General features: G+C 51.0%; 1 pseudogene; it reads left to right on the top strand.

Annotated features, from left to right (window-relative positions):
• Positions 1-3364: 3364 nt before the first annotated feature.
• Positions 3365-5374, top strand: LOC146182818 (uncharacterized; annotated as a pseudogene).
• Positions 5375-5786: the final 412 nt, after the last annotated feature.

Consider the following 5786-nt stretch of genomic DNA (forward strand, 5'->3'; position numbering starts at 1 on the left):
CATATATGCCTACACAATTTTCTCCTCCCGTCTATTGGGGCTGTAAAATTTACAGAAGACATATATTCTACCACTGCTGCACTGTATAGTGCTGTGCAGATTTGTTTCAGGGTATGAAAATGCCATTTAGGTTTGATCAGTGTGCATTTGCTTGGAGTATTCAGCTGCCTTTTTTGAGAAATTGCTTCAGTGAGCAACAAGACCAAAAGATAAATTTCTTAGAACCATAAAGTTTGCCTCATTTCCGTATCAAGCTGCAACAACACCTTGAAAGTCATTCTAAGGTGCGCAGTGTAGAGAAAAAGTGACTGAAAGGAAGCAGCATCTATATAGTATAGTGCTATAAGGGCCATAGCAAAGACACATAAGTGAATGGCAAGTTTATTGGTGAAACTATTGTAAGAGCTCATTCCCAAAATGGTATCACAAGTGGCGGTGTGAACAATCAGCACGACATTCTCAGCATCTATGCAAATGTTAAAACAATAGGATACAGTAAACCGGATCATACTGCTCATTCAAGGATACAACTGAATGCTTTGCTTAAATTGGTTCCTCAGTAGAACAGCACGACTCTGTTCAGGTCAATGCAGATTGATTCATTCACTGAAACTGCACCCGACATCAAAGTTGCGTTGTTTCGTATTGTAATATGCACTGCATACAGCACAATAAGTTTGTACAGACGACTGTGACCCGTAGCGCCTGCTAGCGCCACCTTCCCTTTTCTGCCAGGTAGCCGACGTTGGGGCACACATGATGCTATACGCTTAATATTGTCGCGAATTACTGTAATGTTTATTTGTTGCTGCCAACAGCCGCAGGCATGTTTTGCTGGAACGCGCAAAATGATCTTGGTGCTTCAGTCCCAGTGCGGAAGTTCGGGATGGCACCTGCTGATAATTTGCTGAATTCCTCTCCGGCTGAGGTTCCCCTTCGCTTTTACATTTTTTCCTATTTCAAGCGAGCGAATCTGGTTTAACCCGCCGGCTGCATTGACCTTGCTCAGCTATTGGACGACCAGGTTCGGGGTATTGCAGCAGCTCACAGAGCAGGGAATTATGCGTTTTGGAGCTGCTGTGGCGCGGAAATGTAGTGGAAATATCGGCATTTTAGAGAAACTTGAGGAGATGCGGTTCAATCTTTAACATCGTAAAGCTTTTCGCTACCCTCTTCTTAATTCACATCAGTAGAAATGGTGCCTGCTTACAAGAGGTTCCGTCGCGTAATGAGCGTATGCTTTATTGCACGAAACAGCGCTTGCCTAGCGCGCTGTTTCAGCGTACGTATGAAGCACACGGATACAAGCCAGGTAAAAATGAATACGCACTAGAACGCGTTACCCGAGTCTTAATAAAAGAAAAATAGCACACGTTTACCGCCGTTATTCCTTTCCTTCCTTTCATAAGCTTGTTATGTACCTGCACAGTTATTTTTCCATTTTCTATTGCAATATAGGATCCCACAACGGATTAACCTAAAAACCATGTGCCTCTTTTCGAAATCACTGCACTCGCATAGCCTGGGGCCCTCTTCTTCTCTTTGGGTCGCTTTTTATCTAAATACAGACCCGTTTAAAACCTTCACGGAGTCCGTAGCCCGTACCTCGCAATACGCTGATATTCTGTTCATTTCTTCCAGTGCTTGTGTTTCGCTTATTCCCCACGTCTTCTCTTTCTTGCTCCGTTCCACCAATTTCTCGGTGTGTGCCCCTCGGCTTCTCGGCCCTTTTGTCCAGACTGACTGAGCCCTCTCTGCCTTCGTGCACTGGCACACACACGCTATAAGAGAGGCGTGCCGCGGGCTGAACCGGATTTTTGATATCGCTGAGCGCTGAAAGAGGCTTCTGCCGTGCGCCGCCGCCACCTTGGGTGTCCGGGTGTTAAAATTGGGATAAAGTATTGGGCGGAGAGGGACAGTGGGCGGCGTGCTTCCGATTGTACGCGCGCGGGTCTTGCGAGCCTCGGCGCTCAAGGCTAAATGATACTTACTCAGTGCACCTTCTGTACGGAGCACATCGCTCGTAAAAGCTGTGCTTTTATTATTGCCTTTCGGTGATCGCGCATCATCAGTGGATTTAAAGTCACTGATTAGTTTGAGCTCGGTTGTAAGCGCTTTTTTTTTTTCATTAGAAAAGAAAAGCGTGAGCAATCAGCGAATTTTCAGCCATGCATTATTAAAAAGAAAAAAAAAATATTCATACGCTTTAAACCAGTACAGAAGCCTAACAATATCAGCTAGCATGTTTCCGTCTTCCCTGTAACCTACACTGTTATTTTTTCATACGATCGACGGTGGATCTCAGGCAGGAATCGTCTGCCACTCATGATCACACCGCACTCAGAACGCCTTGATATGATCTTGCTGGAACTCCTCCATGTTATCCAGTCTTTACCTTCCCTTCAGTAAACTTCTTTTTCTTGTTTCTTGAAGTTCCTTTTTTTTTTCTTCTTCTTCTTGTTGGTGATGGTCCCGTCTCCTTGCTTCGCCGAAAGAATCGCAATGAGCCGAATTAAATTAACAAACTGATTTAATTAAAATAATATGTCGGATGGATGAACAAGTACAGCACAGTCAAAAGAAAGAACAGATAAGACACTGAGTTGGGTCGCCCTCCGGCTTAGGACAGTCCGTCGTCCCAAGCGAGCGTACAGGAGAACTTCCGTCTTCTCCCTCGCTACTCCCGGGCTACCCCCACAACTCGCCGTTTTCGCGCGGTCTCACTTTTTCCGCGAAAACGTCCCCGGCGTCCCACTGCCACCGTTCACGCAGTCTCGTGAAAAATCATAGCCGATATCCAGTTCGCCGAAGTGTCTCAACCCCGGCCTTTCCACCACTGGCATGCCACTCTCGAGGACGCGCACGAGATTTACGGCTGCCTGTTACACATACCAAAGAGAAAAACAACTCCCAGCGGGCGCTCGACGGGCTCCGCCAACGGCGTTCGGAACCTCGCACGCTAACCACCAGGCCAAACACCGAACGGCCGAGCGCCTTTCAATGCGCGAGACCCCCTGCCCCTCAAGAAAGACATAAGACAGACAACGCGCACACGCAGGGACACTTCCCATTGTAACCAAAAACAATGAAAAGGTCCCCCCTCCCTGGGTACGGGCGCCGCTCCGCCCGCGCGCGGGCCGGCTCTCCGAAACGGCAGAAAACACACAAACACACACAAAAAGAAAATCCCGAGCAAACATGCACTATTGACGACCTTTCACCTTCCTCTTGCCTGGTACTGTGTAGTCTACTCTACACTTCTGCTATTTATTTCTGGCAAGCATCTCTCATACCCAGTATATTCAGTGTGTTCCTACCGAAGGAAATAAGAGAGATCATTAAGGTCAACCCGATTCCAAAATACATGCATCCGAAAATATACAAGGCGAGAAGAGAGGGAAGATCAGAGGCGCACGAAACAAGGTTCGCAGGGGAAAAAAAAAACATATTTTACATCGACGCAACCCCATACAAAGAACAATACGGAGCGGTAGCCAGCGTGGTTGATCACTATAGCTTGGGGAAATCAACTGCGCCTCGATAGAGCAACAACATTCTCGAGGTTGAGGAAGCGGCAATCGCTCTCGCTATCACCCACCAAGGCGAGGAGGCTACTACACAAATCATTACGCACTCGCAAGAAACATGCAGAAGGTATAGCAGCGGACGCATATCCACTGTGGCCATCCGCATACTCAAGGCAAGAAAAACCACCTCTTTAAGATGCATCATAACGTGGACACCAGGCCATGAGACTGTCAAAGGTAACCAATGTGCCGATGCCAAAGCCCGAGCATACGCCGACCGGGAGGCGCACAACGACGGGGAACTGGACGCAGTCACTAGGCGCTATGGAGCCATCCTTAAACATCAAAGAGCCTTAAGGAGGATCTACCCACCTCCCACGAAGACCTTAATAGAGAGCAGTCGGTTGCCTGGAGACAGCTACATACTGACATCTACCCCAACCTGAGTCTACTAAGTAAAATCCATCCCACAACATATGAGAATAAATGCCCACTATGCGGGGAACCCCCTACACTATATCATGTTACATGGGCGTGTCAAAAAACACAGGTAGCGCCAATAAACACCACACCAACACCGGAGCCGTGGGAGGCTGCGCTATCTCGCTCGACGCCTGATGACCAGCTCAAACTGATCTACAGAGCCTGCAAGACGGCAAAGGCCACTGGGGCTCTGGGCTCAGGGCGCCACCCATGCCGGAAGAATTTCCTTTGTCTGAATAAAGTTTGTAATTCATTCATTACACTTCTGGTAAGCCCTCAGAGATTCCCGCCGTAGAACTCTCGTTCGTCTCCACGCGGCCCTAGATGATGCCATTTGACATCCTTCGGCGGATACCTGGCCATATGGGAATCACTGGTAATGACGCTAACGCATCAGCTCGTGCAAGAAATTTCGCACCGGGCGCAACTCACACGCGACGATTGTTCACTTCTGGAAGAAGCCGTGACAGGTCTGCTTTCCAACTTTGTCACGGACCTACTTTCATGTCCTTCGCCGCACACACACACGCACCATGTGGGTTTTGCAAGACAAGCTGAAAAGAAATCAAAGAGAGCCACCGCTGGTTCTCTACCGGGAGGACTTCCCGCCCTTCGGGGGCTGCATCGCTCTGCACACGCGAGTGCTTCGTTCCAAGTGTTTTACTCAAGGCACCAACATATGCTGCTTTGAAGGAAGAGGGTAAAAAAAAACACGAAGAGGACAAGCATGGCAGACTTTGGCTCGGATTTGCTTCCAGTGACAATGCGCTGACGACTTCATGTCCTTGAAAGTGTGAATGGCTTTGGAAAAAAAAAAAGAGCCTCTCTCGCGCGGCGGCCAACCCCCGCACTTTCGCCTCGCCAGGCATGATTCCTTTTCCCCCTCGGACTTTCGAGGGGAACGGACGTAGGTTTTCGTTCTCTCTCGATTAGGCGCGTTTCGCGCGCGTCAGTCGCCTCTCAGAGCTCGGCGGCAGCAGTTGTGTGCGGCACTCGCTCCGGCAGAGCTCGTGCGCTTCCGCCGCGCACTCGTCGGCTTGAATCGTCCTTCTCGCGTTCGCGCGTCCTGTTCGCCCCCTTGGGGGCACAGTCCTTCGTGCTCCAGTGTCCTGGTGTGCAGTCCTTGGGCCATCGGCCCCATCTCGCTGGCTTCTGCCAGCACTCCTGCCGCTGCGGTGCCCGGACCCGTGCCTTTCTTCACGCCCCTCGTAGCTGCAGCGTGCGACTTGCGCCCCAGTGCTGCAACTGCTTCCAGGTTCTCCGGACCCTCACAGTACGCCCCTTCCGCCCTCGAGGCGTCGACCCAGTGCTGTGCCGGTGACCTGATTTTCCCCGCTGCACACCCCTCGTCGCCTCCGCGTTAGCGGCGCGCCCCTGTGTTGGACCAGGCTCGTGGCAACGGGCCTCGGCGCGCCGTCTACGGACGGTCCCCTCAACGCCACCCGCCGCGCTGCTGCCTTGGCAGCAGTCAATTGCGGTCCTCCCCTGCTGCCGCGGTTGTCTCAATCGTCGTGGCGTCCTGCTGACATCAGCAGTCCTCGCTGTGCCTCGCAGAGGCGCAGTACCAGTCTTCGCCTGGACCTACCCAGAAGCGCTGCTGCACCGGAGCCTCCACGCCGGACTGCCGATGTTCTCCGGGCTGTTTGCTTGGTGCGGGCTATGATTAACTCCCTCCCCTCATCCCATTTCCCCATCCCCCGGACGCCAAGAGTGCCGCCACGACATTAGGCCGGCATAACTCTCCCCAAGAATATCCCACAGAAGGCATGGTTGCAA

Source organism: Amblyomma maculatum, chromosome 7 (assembly GCF_055883805.1).
Source record: "Amblyomma maculatum isolate TAMU_Amacu chromosome 7, ASM5588380v1, whole genome shotgun sequence".
Taxonomy (NCBI): Eukaryota; Metazoa; Arthropoda; class Arachnida; order Ixodida; family Ixodidae; genus Amblyomma; species Amblyomma maculatum.